Raw genomic sequence first — 19,474 nt, 5'->3', positions numbered from 1 at the left:
AACATTTGACTAATGGCAAAAATGTTGAAAGAAAAAAAATGAGAAATGGATGGAAAGATGGAGAGGACAAAAGAAGAGTTTAAAGGGAATGTGCCTTTAGTAAGCACATACATGTAATGTATTTACTGTTAAAAAATGCAGCATCTAGGTGTGGGATCAGATTTTGCCAAAAGATTACCTTTTTTTATTCCTGGTAATATCGCCTATTAGCATTTCAGAGGGGAGCAGCAGGAACAGTTTGCATGGAGAAGGCAGAATGTAATTGGCATTAACACATTCCTGAAACCCAGGGCAGTCATCTAATGACAATTTAACCTAGTTTCATGTCTTAAAAATAGACACCTGCATGCAAGTTCAACTAACAAGTTGGTGTTAGACATCATTTCTCCATGTCATCTCCATTCTTGGATCTCATGTTGCTAGTCAGTCTGCAATGCAGAAAAAAGGAGTTCAACAATTTTTCTCTTAAACTTTAGGCTGCACCAGAAGTCATCCATCAGTCAGAACTTATTCAGAGGAGTTCTGAGGAAGCCCAGAGGTTCAAAGTACACAATAAATCCCATAACTACCCACACTCAAGCCAAAGCGAGACGCACTTGTAAAGAACTTAGATTTGTATTTCTTAACATTTCAATTTAAGAGTGGGATACAAAACAGAAGGTTAGTTTGAAATCAAAAGATGATGATCAGTTCATCAGCTCTGTGTAGACAAGTAATGAAAATTAATGAAACTCAAGAAACGAAACCGTAAGATATGATACTCTATGATACGACGTGATGCAAGACACATGGTCCAATAAAACTGATACAAGACAAATACAAAATCAAACACTACAATACTGAGTTACCTGAAAAATATCCAATGCCCTTAAAATGTTAAGTAGAGGATTAATGAACATATTAAACAGGCTTTTAGCGTCAGCTTCATCTCTTATAATGCATCATCTTTTTTTTTTAACTTCTGTGATCTCACTGTCAACTTCCTCTACGGCCAAACAAGCAAAATATTAGTTTAATTTGTTTTGCAGCAGAGATTATATGCTTTACATATCATGCAAACATGATTCAAGTGTCTTTTTTCCTAGAATAGTTTGCAAAAATAACTTTTTCCATGTTGTTAAAGCGTTTTGTTTTTTAAATGAGAATGACAAAACTGCAAAATGAGTCAAAATAATTATAATTACTTATTTATGAAAAATCGTGCAGTTCTAGTTTAGAGCAGTTATTGGCCTGGCCAGTTACCTGTGCTGATATTTGACATTTGGCTGATCATCGGGATCAGCATTTTATTTTTCCAGTAATTGATAAAAGCAATAAATTCAAAGATGTACCCTATTGCATGGTGTCTTCCCCTCTGTCTTTTTCACTCTCTACAGTCTCACCTCATGTCCTACCCACAACATTGTCTGACTAGCTTGATGTAACACAACTACCAACCAATAAACTCTGGGGCCTGGGTGGAGCTGACTCAGGTGCTGTTTCTCAAAGCCAAGGAAGGATCTTTAAATGGCTGATTTTGAAGGACACTACGTCATCCACTGTCATCTGAGGACAATGTTGCTCAAAATTCTTCGATGGACAGAATTTTTAGTGATGCACATTAGTATCCTCCATTTAGGAATTACTCACATCAATGCACGCCCATCCTTCACTTCAAGAAACTACACAACAGCATAATAACAGCAGGGAAGCCCCGTCCTTGATCACTCGATACACTTTTCAATCATCATTCAAACTTTATTGATATAGCAACTTTAAAACAAATTCAATTGCAGTTCAAAGGTTTTTTTAGGATTGTGCAAAAGTGATTGAAAAAGCCAGACTGAATAGATGAGTTTTCAGCTTGAGTTTAAAAATCGTGATATTCTCAGCTCCTCTTTTAAATGTGAGTATTGTCCCATTAACACTATAAATATGTTATTCTCATAATTTCATGGCATCAAAGTAAAGCTGGAAAGGTCAAGACAGAGCTACAGAATATGATTTAATTATAATACATTATATATCATATGATTATATGATGATATGGTAGAATATCAGACAGCGCTGGATTACAGTTTTACAACGCTGTCGTCAGCATGCTTTGATTTCTGATGCCGCAGAGTATGTTGGGGAGACCATTCCAATGACGTAACCATAAAACTGGCTAGCCTGTCCCAAATGTGTGTTTAACAGTTGCCAGGGAGAACTGTTGCATAGGGTCTGACTCAGAAGCATCCTTTCAACAGAGGAAGGATCCTAGACTTTGAGAAACAGCAAGGGAGTGCATAACAGCTCTTCCTGTTTCCTGCTGCTCTGTTTTGTTTCTCATGCTGACAGAACCAGTGTTAAATTGTTTATTTTTTTCCTGAATTTTTAACGTGCAGTTTTACTTACATTATGTACATTTAAATCATAATAAATGCATATTGATTCTAATATGTTATTAGTCTCATGCACTATTAATAATCAGTCTTACAATCAGCCCTAAAACAATACTGGCATTAATACTCTTAGTTTTCAAAACAAAATATAGATTGTTGACATCTGCAAAATGATAATTGCATCACACAGGTCAGGAAGGTAATACACTGCCATATTGTTGTTTTATGCCACCCAGACCACTGTCTTCATGTTATGTAAGGTTATGCTAAGTCTCTGTTAGCACCTAGTTACAGTTTAACAAAAAATAAACTAGAGGGGTATCCATCTCCTGATTTGAGTCTTGGGAAGACAGCAAAGAAGTGTATTTCTGAAAAATGTTGACCTCCTAGTTTATAAATTGTGAAGGAGGGGAAAAAAAACCTCACAGCCTGCCGGTTCCCTCCTGAGCTGCCAACATTCCTGTCAAACTCAGACGTGGGAACCACTGGAAAAACACAACTCCTCTGTAGACAACTGCATGTGAGAGAGAGTGGGGGGGGTGTATGCAGAAGTTGCATGGTAGAAATGTGCTTAATGGATGCAGCCATGTGTGTGCTGAGGTGTTTGGCTGAGAGCAGTGACAAGAGTTCACAAGCAGAGAGAGAGAGAGGTTGCTTAAGTGCATGCTGAGGTGAAGGAGTGAGGGAGGGAGGTGTTGTGAGTGTAGTGCCTTTGGGCTACAAAGTGGGTCAACTGGGGTGGGGTGAGAGCAGTGACCTTCAGAAGACAAACACCGAAGCATACAGTCACCTGTTAGCAGCAGAGACACAAACCACTGGTTTCTTCTTCTTCTGAAGCTTTTTTTTGTTGCGTCTCTTAATTGTACTCATCACAGCCAGAGGAGATCCGCTCCACATACAAACCCTCCCCAGAGAAAACAACACAACAGAGCTTTCTGTGCAGATTCACACACGATACACCCTCACTCCCTCTCTCTGGGGGGAAATGTATCACATTCACACTCTCTTCAATAGCATTTGTCTCCCTTATTTTTGTCTTTTTTTGATTATCCTTATTATTTCTTGTTACAGCCTCACCTGACACACTGAACCAGACGGGTAACTAATCTTTGCTGGGCCTTAGGGGTCGTGGGGAAAAGAGGGAAAGAAAAGGGAGGCCAAGTGAGGGAGGTGAAAGAGGAGAAGGGCGCACATTGGCTGGCTTTCTTCTCTCAACAAGCCTCCTTCTTAGCCTCTCCCTCGCCCTGTCCTCCCATCCCTTCTGCCCATGTCGAGCCGTTTCTCTCCCCTCTGAGTTATCAGCTCATCCGTCTCCTCCTCTCCCACGATGATAACAGGCTCCACTGTTGTGTGCAAGAAACACCCAGACTTCTGTCACTTCCTTCTCCCCTCCACTGGACTATTCCTGCGGGATGGTTAACAAGGTTGTCACTGCCACACACTCTCACACACATGCAGAGACACTGCAGGAAGGAAAGAAGCTTGTACCATGGTCCAAGGCTGCAACAAGTGATTACATTAATGAGTGACGTTTCTGACTGAATGAAAAGACCGCAAACAAGTGTCACAGCGGTGCATGAGCTGAAAGAAACTGGGCAGCTGCCATGAAACACTTCAGACTGAAGAGTAAAAACAGCCAAAGAGACATTTATTATGAAGAGTTTCAAAGGGTGTCATCAGCAGAGTTAATTACAATACTACAAATTTAATCAAGCTCTTAAATAAACAGCACTGGAAGGCATGCAAGTCTTCATATGCTGGAGCCAAGGGAGCATCTTTGTTGAGACTCAGCAAAAACTGAGATACATGTGAGTTGTGCTGGATGAGCAGAAACTTTATTTGGAGGCAAACAGAGCAGAAGCACTTACACTATAATTTCCCTCTCAACTGCCTCTCATACATTATCCTCTTATAACTATATGCATTGAGTTAGGACAGCTTAAAAAGAGGGGAGTTTGAACTGTCACAGCTTAGGAATGAAACAGTCACTGGTTTTAGTGATAACTACAATAACATTTCCCCATGGTTATACCATTCAAATTTTAATCATCATTAAAACCTTTAGTGATAATCGTGCTTTAATATCACTGTAAAAATGTCCAGACAGCATTCTACGAGGATTTTTTTTCCTGGAGCAAATTAACAAAAAAAAAAAAAAAAAAGCACACAGGTGGACTTGGATTTTAAGGAAAACACCAACATCAGACCTTTTTTTTCCCCTCTGCTCTCTCAACTGCAACACAGCACTAGAGAAAAACTAACAAAAAAAACCCAGACTGTGGGAGTAGCATGCACCCACTGTCCCTGTGTCTCAAGCTGCTCCTCATCTGCTCAGATCAACCGTGAAAGTCCACCCAAACTTTGAGGCAAGACCTGTTAGTCAAAAATATTAATAAAAATATATATACATAACATCATTCTTTTTCTTAGGAAACATCAGGAAAATAAAAATTCAGGTCTGGATAAGGAAGTTGCATAAATGCAGCTGTGAGGATGAGAAATCTTGTTTTTTTAGATATATAAAATAGACAGACCAACTGGAATCATGACCTTAAATCAAGCTTTATTTAACACCATGTGTTAAGAATTAACAATTCAAATTTTCATTTGTTAATCTCAGGATTTCTGCAGTTAATTTAAAATTCCACAATTCTGCATTAAAACTGTTTTTGTGTTACTTTGTCTCTCCACCGACAATATAAAAGCACTGATAGGCGTATTAGTAAAGAGGATTCGGACTGATGAGGAGCTTTGAGCTGAAGATATGACTTGTGTATCTGTTTATTCATTATTACTAACTTTGATATTTCTCTGTCATTTCAAATAGCAGATGGTTTAGAGCATGTGGTATCAAAACAGCATTAAAGTAATTTGATAACATCATTTACAAAGCACCTTTAATAATGCACATTTGATTCAATTTTCATGTTTACTCTTAACAGGTTAATATTTTAATTTAATAAAAACAAAAAGTATATATTGGCCTGCGCTGCTAATTTGAATTGTACTTTTTAAATAAAAAACTTGATGAAGTTATTTTACATGACTTTTCAGTACTTTTTGAACATTTTCTGCAAATTATAACAATGCTATGATAATACTGTTAACCTTGATATTTTAAGTCACAATAACTGTGATACGGACTTTGAATATCGTTACATCTCTATCACAAATGTCCTGTTCTTTGTAGTGCAACTTGACAAAGGCTTAGATAGGACTGGGCGATTATGGCAAAAATCAAAATCACAATTAATTGAAATTTTACCTTGATTACAATTCATGAACGATTATTCCACTTCCAACCTCTGAGTCTGTTTGTTCCGTTAATATCTGCATAATTTTAAAACTATTAATTGAAAGGAACATGCACAGATAAACAATTCATGGCTTATTGAAACAACTGAAATCAAAACACACAGCAGCTGAAATCCTTTTTTTTGGTAAAAACTCAAACTTTCCAAGAAAAGTAGAAAACAAACACCTTGTATTTCTTGCAAACAAAATACATTTTTTTAGTCTTTTGTATAAAAAGGAGAAAATTACCATGTTGCTAATGTTGAGTCAGCTCCCTGTTTGAGTTTTAGCGGTTTGGATGGGATGGTGTCACATGACTAGTACTAACGCTCTAGGCATTCCAACAGGCTACATGCCTTGCAACACCTGGTTGTTATCACATGACTACACAGCCAGTAGGTTGTTTGTTAGAGACCGATGCATTAATAGAGAGAATCATAAGGGAAATAATTGACATGGCAGGTTTACGTCCGTTAGAGGCTCTAACTGTTGGTTTTGATTATTTTTTGATTAGCTGCCCAGCTCTAGGCTCAGATAAGCATGGCTAATGCGGTTACAAGCATATCATATTGGTGTGCTATGCTGCAGATTATTAATATTAGATAGTTTGATATGCTCTATTATGCAAACAAAGGGAAACATTTCCTGAGGTTCTTTAATCAACAAAATAGATTTAATAAAACTAAATGAAAACAATAGGATTAACTTCAGAAGGTGGCATCAGTGGCACAACCTTTACAGTGTTTCCCCTACCGTTCTATTAGGGGGGTGCCCCGCCCCCGGCCCCAACGTTCCCTCTGACTCCATGCCAAGAGCTGAGCAAACCCACACGCTCACTGACCAGAGAGCCCCGCTCCCTCCTCCCCGTGTCAGAGCTGGGGTCTGATGTTTACTAGGATGCCTTGACTCAGTATAATGAGAGATAGTTCTCCAACCGATTTATCCTCTAAAGTTGTGTATGAACCGATGCCCCGCTTGTTTTACATCTGAGATAGTTAAATGAGCGTCGGATTTTGGCGTGAGACTGCAGCAATTGCACACAATTTAAATTCTTGTAACAAGTCTGACACTTGTAATGCAGGATGATCCTGCAATCCCCCGTATATCACGCTGCAAACTGACAAAACATTAGGAAACGTGGTTGAAATTACCAATAGCTGGGCTCATCCGCACCAACTCCCTCTTGATCTTCTCAGCACAGCAGGCAGAAATACACACGGCCCCTCACAGGTGTGTGTCGGCAGGTGTGCTGTGAATATCGGAGGGGATCAGTTCCTATACAGACTGACTGAGCGGCCCATGCGCAGGTCACCTGACGATCGTTTTATCATTTAAAATTCATTGTGGATGACCCCTTTCGTCTTTTTATTCCTCGTGTGCATATTTCTCATAGTGGGGGAGAATTGACAAAAGATCAGACAGGCAAAGAGACAACAGGAGGAGATGGAGACATGCAATGTGTGTGGATAATAATAGAGAAGAGAGGGAAAGTGAGTAGTTACAGTCAGTGGAGGACAATCAATCATCATAAAGAACATTTACCAAAATACATAATCTTACCTATTATAAATATGCTGTATGTTACAATAAATGGTTTCCTAAATCGTTTTATTGGTCATTTATTTGTTAAATCTTTCAGATGTCAGACCCACTCATGTGGGGAGGCCTTTAAACAGTATAGGTAAACTTTACACTTAATATTGGTATGATACAGTCCTAAAGTTACTCCTGATGTGGCAGGAAGGCAAAAGTTCATTTCCAACCCTGTCATTCATACATGCCTAAAAGCCCCCCCCCCCCCCCCCAAAAAAAAGCTGTAAATCTAGAGGAATGCTGCTTTCTTTGTGCAGTTTGCATGTTCACCCTGTGAACGTGTGGGTTCTCTCCGAGCGCTCAGGCTTCCTCCCACAGACCGAAGACATGCTCATTAGATTGCACTATAATATGTCTGTAGGTGGGACTGGCAGTGTGACCGCTTTTTTAGTCTCTAAGCCCTGTGACTGACTGGAGACCAGTTCAGGGTGTAACCCTCCTCTCACCCAATGACAGCTAGGATTGGCTCCAGCCCCCTGTGACCCCGAAGCGGATAAGCGGCATAGATAATGGATAAGCGGATGCATGGATTATGCAAATATGCTTTTATGTTGCTAAATGGAGCTTTATCAAGAAAGCCAGACAGGGGCAAAATGAATTGGATTTTTTAAATATAATTTTTATGTTAAATATCACCATGGAACAACTGCAATCTGATCCACTTAATTCTTTGGTTTTAATGCCTGCTTTAAGGCTTTTGAGTGGAAATTACAGCTGATGATTAGGTCCATGTTCTGACAGATATAAGCACTGCAAAAAAAAAAAAAGAAAAAAAAAAAACACAGCCTCGTCATTAATTTCTACAAGATCACTGCATTGACAAGGTAGAGAGATGCATAGGCAAAAAAGCAGAGCTCAACTTTTGCTGCACTGCAAAGTTCTGCAGACAGATGGGTGCAAGTGGAAAGCTCTGGTACTAAAGTCTGTAAAGTGTTTCATCCCTGTGCTCTAAACTGATGGGCATCCATATGCATTAACAACAACCCTTTTAATTATATTTTGTAGCGGTGCACTCATGTGAAGGACAGAAACCAATGTTTGAAATAACAATTTGGCTGATTCTGAGGATTTTTCATGCTTTTTTGGTGCAATACTCCGAGGATGTCAACATTTTCTCTCACATTTGACCATGAAATCAGATCAGTTTGTCCAACAGGCCACTTTTTCTAAAAGAACCTCGTACTTGATTCAGTAGTTGGTACACCAGATGCCAGCATACAGGTACATCTAAAAAAATTGGAATATCATGAAAAAGTTTAATATTTATTGTCACTCATTTCAGAAAGTGAAACATACATATTATATAGACTCATTACACATTCAGTGAAATATTTCAAGCCTTTATTTCTTGAAATGTTGTGCATTTGTTGTGCATCCCCAATATTTTGTCCACTCCCCTTGGAAGAAGCTCACACCCACCTTCCTTCAGTTTTGTTCGCCAATACTCACATTAGGAGACACCATGAGCTTTGGTAACTCAGGTCTACTGAACACTAACACCAATTACTATTACTAATACTCAGTTTTAATCTAGGAGAGCTGGTTTAGCTTAAGTTTATGGACAGAGGCTGCTGCTTCTTACTTCCCTTCAGCTCCTGATCCTGATACTGTTTGAGGTATGTAACCCCCCATTCCCCAAATTCCCCGTCTTTCTTCAACTGTCCATCAAAGCCCCCAAAATCTTACAAATATCACAACAAACTGAAACACATGCAGCAGATTACATAGTGAGATTTTTTTAGCAAGCTCCAAAAGACAACAGCTGAATACACTATGTTTCTGTAAAATTACTGTAGTCCTTCTCATAAGGAGACTTCACATAAAATGTGCCATGCCTCATTGACAGCATAAATGCATTAGCTTCCATGAAATTTGTTCAGAGTGGACCAAATTAACTTGTGCTAAGCATGACTTTAAAATAGCCTCTATCCCAGCATCAAATCTGATCTGAAAACTGGGAGGAAAAAGACTCACATTCTGATACAGTACCAAAAATACTGGGCCTGGAGGCATTCATGGAATGACCGCATGCTATATTCAATTAGCATTAAAACAATGGCTCCACAGTCAGCAGGCATAGTCAGAGATCTTAGCTGTGAAGAGGAAATGAGTGGGAGACCATATGAATGTATGCATGCTTCTGTGAATGTCTACATGGATGTATGCATGCCTATCTGCACACATACTACACAACACAGAAACACTTTTGATGTGTTTTCAGCCAACAATGAGGAGGATTGAGGAGAAAATGTACTAAAAACATCTATAAAACTCACTTTTAAAATTCAGACTCATCCACACACAAATGGAAGATGATGTGTCTTTATCTGTCTGTGTTTTCCACAGACAAGCAGGTCACTAAAAGAAAAACATCCTGACTGACCGAGGAAGGGGGAAACATGCAAATCTTTATGCTTCCTGATGGCGCTACGCCCTTTTCTCCAGCCACTTTTATTTTCCTACAGCATTTGAAAGCAGCTGTTCTCCAGTGACCAAACACTAAACTATCCTAAAGATGCATGGGAAAAGTCAATTCCAGGACATCAGCTGAATCCAAATGGTGTTAACATTTTCTCTGAGCTGTGAATGAATGTTCTTACTCATGACCTGTGAACTGGTCATCCCTCTGCGTGACTGATCTCTGTAGTATGAGCCCACTTCTCTGACGCTTTGTGTCTGATTCATTACAACACTCATCTCCACCACACACTTGCATCCTCCTCCGTGTGTGTACTCACTTCCTGTGTGACTGCTCGACCTCCGTCAGGCAGCACACAGAGCCAGAAAGAGCGCAGAGGTCTGCGAGGGCCTCCAAATAAAACACAGATGGAATTTCACATGAGGTGTCTGGGGGCTACAAAGATGCTTTCATGGCTCTACAGAAAGACACAAAAATGTGGTCATACACACCACTTTGACAATGAAGAATTGGCTAATTGTTCTGACGTGGTGGGCTGAATCTTTACAGCCTCTTGTTGATCCAGTGATTCAGGCCACTGACCAAAGTACAGGGTTTAAACTTCCACATTCTTGATGACTGATTTAGAACATCCAGTCATTTTATCCCAAATTAATAATCAAAGTCTTATGTAAAAACATACCCTCCCATTGCTTTGAAGCATCTTTGCTGACTTTTCTATATATCTGCAGCCTCTGTTGATGTATGTGCCCTATGGATGGATAAAATAAAGAACAACTGAAATAGATGGATAACAAAATAGATCATATCTATGATTAAAAGAGCCATTTGTGCTGTAAGTCCAATATGTGAACAGACCAAGCCCTCTGCCTGTACTTTACATTAAAGAGCATAGGTGTGTGTCTATAGAACACACCTCACAGACAGCAGACAGATAAACATTACAGCACCACACTGTATGCACTATATCTGAAAATGTGACTACTACTACTAGTAATATTTTTTAGTAAAATAATTAGTTAAAAATAATTGATCAAATTTACTTATTTTTATTCTTTAACAAGAGTTTCAACTTGGACTTGCAATAAGTGACTTATCTCTGTAAAAACAAACCCGATGGAGCCTGGCAGCTCTGCTCCACTGAAGAAACCTCCAAACTTGACTGCATTTTGGATTGAAACACTACAAAGACAGAGGTAAACTGAACAACAAAAGACCATATACAGGATGGGCCACATGGAGGTAAAATAGTGATGTAGGTACTACTAGTTTAGGGTCAATTTTTAATGCAAACCCTGAAATTTTTAATAATGTGCCTAGATGGATCATTCTTTGTACTATTTCCAACTAAAGTTCTCTGAGAATCTCTCAAATGTAGAAGCAACCTAGGATTTTTCACTAAAATATCTCTACATGAATCGATACTGAATGGAATCAAATCGAGAATCGAATCGGAGCCTTGAGAATCGGAATCAAATCGATTCAGGAAACCAGTGGCAATATCTAGCCCTACTACCGACAGACCTTTTTCTTGAGTTAAGAGTGGAAAATGCTAGATAAATGTCCACTGAAAATATAGCCTACGTCAAAGTTGAAGGTAAAATTTTAAGTTCTTCTTTTACCTGACCAAAAGACTCAACTCCAGAGACATACATTTTACTATACTTAAAGAAAAAAACCATCAGAGTGGCAATTATCAGGTAAATTTTGTCACTTTAGTTGAAAAAGTCCTTAAAATGGTTCAACTCTACTGTAGCACACATCCCCACAGCTAAGACTACGATGGATAGCAATGTCATTTCTGACTTGACAGGCGTGTGATGGTCAAGCTCATGTGTACTTGGGTGAATGAGGTTAATTTACTTCTCCTCACTCCATAAAAACAGACGGACACGAGATCAGCTGTTTCTCTACCCCTTCATGCCGGATTTCCTCTTTCCATAGCATTTCTGTTATGTTGGTGTATGACTGAGCTCTTTGTTCACACACACAGACACACACACCACCTGTCCACCCTGTGTGTGAGGCTTTAGTCAAGGACAGATTCGAAGCAGGTGTAACAACACACTGTCCTCTGAGTAGCAGACAAACTGAACTTCCATGTCACAAGAAACAAAATGTAGGAAGCAGAAAGGAAATGAAGACATCAGCGAGTGAAAGAGGCTGCTGCCCCTTTCAGCTGCATGACAATTCATATTAATGGATGTGTGTCTGAATGCTTTGGAAGTCTCTAGAACAAAGCCAGTTCCCCAGAGATCTAATGCATGATTTGTGCTTCTTCTATCAGCAACAGTCCCTTAGAGAAGAGCACTGAAACACCATTTAACATCATCAGTCTCTCTTTGAAAGGCGTATAGGCCCGAGAGAAACATTATAAAAGAGGGGAGAGTAACAGATAAGAGCTCTTAATGTTATGGAAATGAGCACATTCAGAGCTGCTCAGGGACTGAGCAGGCCTGTAGCCAGTTTCTGCAGCGATTTCTGTTCCTCATGGCCTTGATTTTAGTGTGACGACTGAGAAATAACCCAAACAGTCAGTGCTGGCTTTATTGCAGTCATCTCTGTGAAATTCTTTATTTCAATAATACTTATCCAAGTGTTTTAGCAAAGTACAGGCTTTTTGTTAAGTGGACATTTATTTGTGTCTGCACAGTGGCGTCTGTGTTAACCTGCTAAATGGACAGCTATTGTAGGCATGCATAAATCAGTCTTTATGAGCAGCACTTTGTCAGGCAGTCTAAATGTTTTGTAGCAATGTATACATCTCCATAACCCTGTGTAAAGCTTAGTGTTAAGCCTAATAGCCCTGTTTAAGTGAGTTGTGGTTGGATGAGAAGGCATTCCCTCTCCCACTCTCTCCCTCTGCTACCAGCACTGACCAGAGGGAGAACGCAGGCCAACCTGTGGCAAGAAAAGGCCTCCTCAACATCTGTGTTTATCCGCCAGCTCAAACCAACAGAGCTATATTTACCCCGGTCAAACATGCCCAGCAGCACAGAGAGGAAAGATGTAGCTTTGGACATTGAACACAGGAACCAGCTAAAACTGAGAAGAGCCGAACCTTTCAGAAGATAGCACACTTACAGCAACAACAGTTGGTGATTCATCTTCTTCACAGTGATCAAGATGGGGACTGGTAAGCAACACCTCGAGTCAATTTGACCCCAGAGGGAAGATAAAAAGAAGAGGCAGCCTTGATAGATCAACTACCTACCTAGCGAATGTTTTATAGCCGAACGGTAGGCTGTAAAGCAGCGACTCATTTCAGCAAGCATGGAGTGCTCTCCTCTTTCTGTAAATCTCTGACCTCTTGACACTGTCATGCGAGCTGACTTATGGATATGGCCCTCACGGGAGGTAAATAGATCAAAGAGAGCAGGATGAAGAGAGGGGGCTGCATTACTGTAGGTGGTCTAACGCTATTTCATCTTGAACTGTACACCTGTGCTCTGACTAATACATGTGTATGACGCAGGTCTCCTCATTTCACATTCAACCTCTTTGACCCCGACATTTACGTGAGGCTGTTGTCAGAGGTTCATTCTTCAAATGGAGGGCAAAAACTGCTTCAGTTTGTTCATTACCACTGTTAATATTATACAACCATTCAACTACTGATGCATGATAGGACTTTTACAGATACAACATGGCAATATCAAGCTCACTTTAGTTGGAGGACATGCTAACTTTCTCAGATTAACATCAGAGGTTTTTATTAAGTTGATTTAATAGATGTCTACCTTTTGAGAACATTTAAAAAAAAGGTTCAGGATGCTGGTTTAGCTCAGTTGATGCAGACAGCCTGCATCACTGTCTGGTACATGTGCACCCCATGTCTTCCCGCGCTTCCTGACTCTGTTCAGCTGTTCTATCAAAGTACAGGCAAGGGGCAAGAGGAATGGTCTTAAAAAAGAAGAAATAAATAAATGCACATGTAGGCTGTCATTACTGTTAAATGCTTTCTTGATAATGATGTCCTGTGAGTCGCATGACTCCAGAAATCTACAGGCTGTCTTTATACAACTGAGTTATACAGTTATAACAACAGTTAAACATCAGCTGTGACTGCATCAGCTGATAAAGACAACTTTTAGAGCGATTATCTGCTGATAAAACTGTGCCTCCCCCTAAATGAAATGGTTATTGTTTATTGATGTAGGGCTGCTCCATTATGGCAAAAATCACAGTCACAAATTTAATTCAGATTCATCCTGAGAGAATGATTTTAAATCTACAGTAAGTAAATTCTGCCTCTAGAGGGTTCCCAATAAAAACAGTAACACAATACGATGAGTAGAGACCAGCACAGTGCAACTCTCCCAATCTCCGCCATTTCTTGTTCCGAATTCAGGACTCCATACAGTGCATTTGCATTATGATTTCATTTATAAATTTCACATAATGAGGAAGAAAAGCTGTATAAAGTGCCCTTCCGGATTTGTATTAGTACTTGCAAGGGTGTTGGGATCACTTAAAGCGCAAACCCAGAAAATCCCTTTCAAACAGCTTTTCTTTTGAACATTTGAAATAGAAAAAAGAAATACAGTGAAAAAAAACAAATATATGATTTAATAAAAACTAATAATAATTGCTAACTAAAAATACATTGCCTTATTTTTGAAGTGGTGGGGAAATACTCTTTTGGCTTAAATGTAAGAACAAACTACTAAAACTTGACAATACCTTTGGACAAAATGAGCACAAAATGGCATGCGCCACAGTGACCCTTTCATCTCACCTATCTTGTTTTCATGATGGTTGAGATACCATTATCATAACTGAAACTTGATTAAGCGCCCAGCTGCACATTACTGTTTACAGTACACCTGTGTCCAAAGAGGCATCTTTCCAGAAACATCTCACACACACAAAGGTTCACAGCTAGATTTTTCACAGTTCACACAACCTCTCCTTTAATGCTGCAGTGCTGTACACACAGACAGCTGAACCACAAAATCACATTAAACTACACAATATTACATAACAATCAAATAAATTTTGTTTCCGTTTCTCTCTGCATCTATGCTGGCTCTCGCCCACACACCGTCCATACTCCTCCTGGTTTCTGTGCTGCTGTCTCTTTCAAAGGAGGAAATGTTGCTTAGCTATAGCAATATTTTAATACACTTGTGTTGATATCAAACTATTCAGGGGATTTTATATATACATTTTCATTTACTGAAATTATGACTCTGTTTTAAATGCTGTTTGACTACTCTGTTAACCTTACATAAAGCACCTTGAATTGTATTTAAATCCAAAAGATGCTAAACAAATGACCAAAGAGGGCTTGGTTATCTACAGTAAAAGGGACACTTTTTATGTGGTGTTTAAAATACAGTAAAACACAAGACACTGAATGCAGCTAGCCCACCCACCAAATATTTCTCTCTACAGCAAATGAATGTACTGCATTCAATTTAAGTAGGGAGGAGGCGGTGATGCCAGGTGTGATGACGCGTGGTGACCCTTTCAGATTAACTGCTGACATGGGTTGAACCTGCGTCACAGTGTTGATTTAGAGGAAGAATAAACCAACAGCGTAAGGCAGCAATGAACAGAGGCAGAGAGAAATATATAGCTCAACGAGAAGGAAATGTCAGCTGCATCAAACAGGCCCATCACACAATGGCTGGAATCTATGAGATCAAGCTGCATGTCATATGCACATAGACATCTGTACACCTCAACATAGACCAGATGGTATAAGGTAGCCTAAGGCATCGTCTCTGTGACCTGTCAGCATACACCCAGTGACTGTGATCAGTGCTATTTGAGATCTGAGTGTGTTCTTTTGCACACTATAGTTCATTCTTATTAACCTTTATTTGACTAAGCCGCCTCCAAGGATCAAATATAAAACCTGGCAACAGGCTTTTCTTTCTAAACTTGCAAACAGCACGACTGCTGCCAAGGTGTCGTGGTTGGGAAATGAGAACTTTAACAAGAGCTGGAGCCAAAACAAAAAACTTCACTGCTTTTAAATAACATCATAAAAGACACAGTTAGAAATATGTTATTTTACATCCATCAGATGACCAAGATTGCGTGCCTGCATGTGAGTAAAAAAACCTCTAACTGAATAAAGGAAAATGCATACATCATACAACAGATGAGTCATTTTGACCAAGATAAACATGGTGATTCGACGTGATGTTTACAGGCTAAATAACTCAGGTGGCCCATATTCGGCTCTGTCTTTGAAGACAGGATCCTTTGTTCCCACAGATGTTTTCTGTGAAACATCGAAATAAGTAGCACAAGATCTGAGATGATACTCAAGATCACAGACAGTAGTAAGAGTTATCTGTTACCCTGAGGAGCCAACCACAACATGACTGCTGTAGGTACTTTACAACTATGTGATGTAGATCCAAAAACTCTAAATGACTCAGAAAAATGTGATAACATTTCCACAACAATCAGGGTTGCTATACAGATGTTTAGACAGGCAAGGGTTTCCACAGTTGTGTGGTATTTGCAGCACAACAAGATTTGGAAAGAATCTGAAATATGAAACATATTTATAAGGTTCATGTGCAAGCCTAGCTCTTATTTTACTCTGAAAAGGTCCAGCTGAACCTGAAAAACCGCATGCTGAAATGTGACTTTTCAACTATTTTGAAGATGATACACTTTTTCTACCCAGAGCAAAACTGGACGATCCTAACTGGTATTTTTGTCAGGTTTAGGAGATGGTTTTCAAAAGGCATGCACTGACTTTAACAGTGATTTGACCTCAGGCAGTGGTTCTCAAGTTGAGTTTCAGGACCCAAAAGTGGGTCACGGAGCTGATTACTCCATTTGCTGTGATAACATGTATATGATGGATGTTTTCTCAAGATCAGGGCGTATATATTTGGTTAACTTATGATAGAAAAGTTGGTATTCCAATAATAATACCTTAACTTCTCAAGATCTCTAAAAGAAAAAGCCAAAATACACAGGAAAAAAGTAAAAAATGTATGCATATGTATGCTCCCAGGGCTTCTGCAAATACATGCTTTTTTGAAATGTTTTTTTATGCTGTTCCTATGTTCAGTTATAGCACATTTAGGTCCAAAGTACAACATTTTTCATTAAATAATTTGAATGTTTGTTTGCAAATTTGGTTCATGATTTTAGACTATGGTGATGCGACTTGAGGAAACTGATCCAACGCACTCAATGAGCAATATAACATTTAAGCAGGCAAATTATTTTATTGAAAGCCTCATACATGTCAAAAACTAAACAAAAACTGAAAACTGACTATAAAATACTGAATACTAGACTATGAAGTGTCATTTTTGGTTCTTTGCGGGTGGTTTCCTCTATTAAGAATGAAAAAGATATTAGAAATATCCAATGCCATTTTTATAGCCCAATTTATGCTGGCTCCTTGCCTGACATGTGAAAACGTGCAAACATAAATCAGCAGCACATTCCTCTGTATAAAAGTCCACAAAGTCCACCTAAGTGAGTGATAAAACTCTTAACTGATAACATCAGTTAATGGATGATTATGCCTGCAAAAAAAACAAAGTCTACTGTCTTCTTTGCTTTCTTTCTCTTTTTTAATTCACAAGCTCCAGTTGTTTTCAATGTATCCAACATAAACAGCTTGCAGGGACATGCTGTGGCAGTCACTCACGTAATAAGTCATGCTGAAATACAAGTGTACTGCAGGTTATTTTCAGTCAACCAACAATTAAAAGCATATTTGGCTTTGAAAGGAAGGTGGAGAGATATGAAAGAAGACAGTAGAGGAGCATGAAGTGATTGTGCGTGACAAATTACTTTTAATATGAGGAATTTAAAACATCAAGAGATGTACATTTCTCAAGAGAAACTTTAACAAGGCACATTATGTAACTGACTTCTGTAGTCTACTACACACTTTTTGCCTCGATTGTGATTAATGAACGATTATTCCACCTCCAACCTCTGATTCTGATTGGTCTGTAAATATCTGTATAACTTTAAAACAAACAGCCGAAAGGCACAGGAACAGATTAATAATTTATGGTTATTTATTGAAATATTTGAAATCAAAACACACACCAGCTAAAATGAAAATGGTTTTCGTAAAAAGTCAATTTTTTCAACGAAAGGGAGAAAAAAATGAAATAATTGACACGGCAGGTTTACGTCGATTAGAGGCTCTAAGTGTCGGATTTGATTTCTATTTTCTGTATTATTTTTCCACCGATTAATCGCCCAGCTTTACTCAGGATTCCATCACTGTGCTGCAAAGGGTGGCCAATGCTGAGCTCCACGCTTGTGCTGCTACAGGCGAGTAGGCAGAGGGATAACCCGGGCTAGACTGTAACACATCATTCCTAGATTTTCCCTGTAATAATTATTCCATTAGTTCTAGATGGAAGGAAACGAGCGTAAATGATGCCCAGAATATGTGCAGCGCTGCCATGCTCTGCAGCTCATGCACGGCAGATCCATCATCCTAGACCTCGACGTGTCGTTTCCTGAGGGCTAGGGGATACAGCAGCAACACGGGGGGATCTCTATGAAAGGAAGACGACACGCCGAGGCATCATCACCTCCCCGTTCAGTGTACACACTCGACTGCACACACACACACATACACAGAAATACACGTCTACTGAAATTACGCTCCTGCACATCCACTATGCAAACGTCTTATGACAGCTGAACAGAGTCTGCACGTCCAACCACGTTGGAGCACATTCAAAGCTCATTACAGGAGCACATTAAAACATGTTGCACGACCTATCATAGAAAACCTGCTCCATGTTTAACTATTATGATTCTCCTACAATTAAAAAAAACAAACAAATATGAGTGTTACCGGACAAGCAAAACAATACCGCATGCACCTCATCCTTAAACAAATCTTCTGCCAGAGCAACTTCCGATTTGCAGCACAACTACTCGAAATTCAAAGCTCGTACAGGCTAACTAAACGGCTAGCACTGTTCCCAAACAAAGCTCCCATTGTCTGGAACTTGTAGTCTTACCGTTTTCTCTTGGCCCTCACATCTGCGATTAACTCAGGTACGAAAAAACTACAAATCCGAAGTCTGCCAAGGAGTGTGAGCATGCGCACTGAAACGTTAATGATCAGGAAGGTTGTGGAATAATTGGTAGTTAATACATTTTTGCGGTTAGCGGCGTATGTACGGCTAATTATATACCCTGTTGAATGGCCAGAGGTCAAAGTGAAGCAGCGAACTGCTGTGACTAGTTTTAGGGGGTGCTCAGACTAACAGCCAAGCCGTAGTAAAGCGTCTGCTCCCTGCATTCACTGAAGTTGGTCGGCTCGACTGGCTCTCGGTGTTTGCACTTCTCGCCAACGTTTAGTTCACTCGTCACTTTTCACCGCTTCGGGATCCCCTTCACTCCTCAACTTAAACTGTTAAGAGAAAACCGAAAGAGCTTACCTTTCTTGACGTCTTTCCGGTTTTTTCAGTCGGCTCCTATTCCGTTCAAATGTCTTTCAGTCATTTTAGAAACACTCCTTAGCAGACGGTCGGGAGCCTGCTCACTGAACGAGACGTTGTTAAGAATGCTCACCGAAACCACGGCGAAGCTGCGCCCGCACACTTACTGCGCATGCGCTTCCACGGTTGGTGCAGCCTACTGATAGTAACACACAGGGGGCGGCAGACTACTACTACTGAGACTGTGAACACATCGTTTTAATGACCATCTGGTAAAAGTGAGTTTTACTCCTAATATTGAAAATACCGTAAAGTGAAACTCAAAGCAACATTTACTAAAAACATACCCCCACGGAAGCTCTGTATTTATGCGGGCTGATCAGCATCGTCATATGCATCGTCCG

General features: G+C 39.6%; 1 protein-coding gene across 4 annotated transcripts in view; it reads right to left on the bottom strand.

Moving 5' to 3' along the window:
* sipa1l3 (signal-induced proliferation-associated 1 like 3) overlaps positions 1-19,204 on the bottom strand; it is a 109,060-nt gene extending 89,856 nt beyond the window's left edge. Inside the window, exon 1 of one of the 4 annotated variants that reach the window (XM_041802394.1) lies at positions 19,071-19,204. The gene's annotated coding sequence lies outside the window, so the exon portion shown is untranslated. Of the gene's footprint in view, positions 1-6,808; positions 6,919-9,988; positions 10,076-19,070 lie in introns of those variants that run through there. The other 3 variants (XM_041802411.1, XM_041802403.1, XM_041802386.1) reach the window with 3 other exon arrangements.
* Positions 19,205-19,474: the final 270 nt, after the last annotated feature.

The sequence above is a fragment of the Cheilinus undulatus genome, linkage group 2 (genome assembly GCF_018320785.1).
Source record: "Cheilinus undulatus linkage group 2, ASM1832078v1, whole genome shotgun sequence".
NCBI lineage: Eukaryota > Metazoa > Chordata > Actinopteri > Labriformes > Labridae > Cheilinus > Cheilinus undulatus.
Note: the sequence above shows the minus strand (reverse complement) of the source record. Positions and strands in the feature narration are given on the sequence as shown.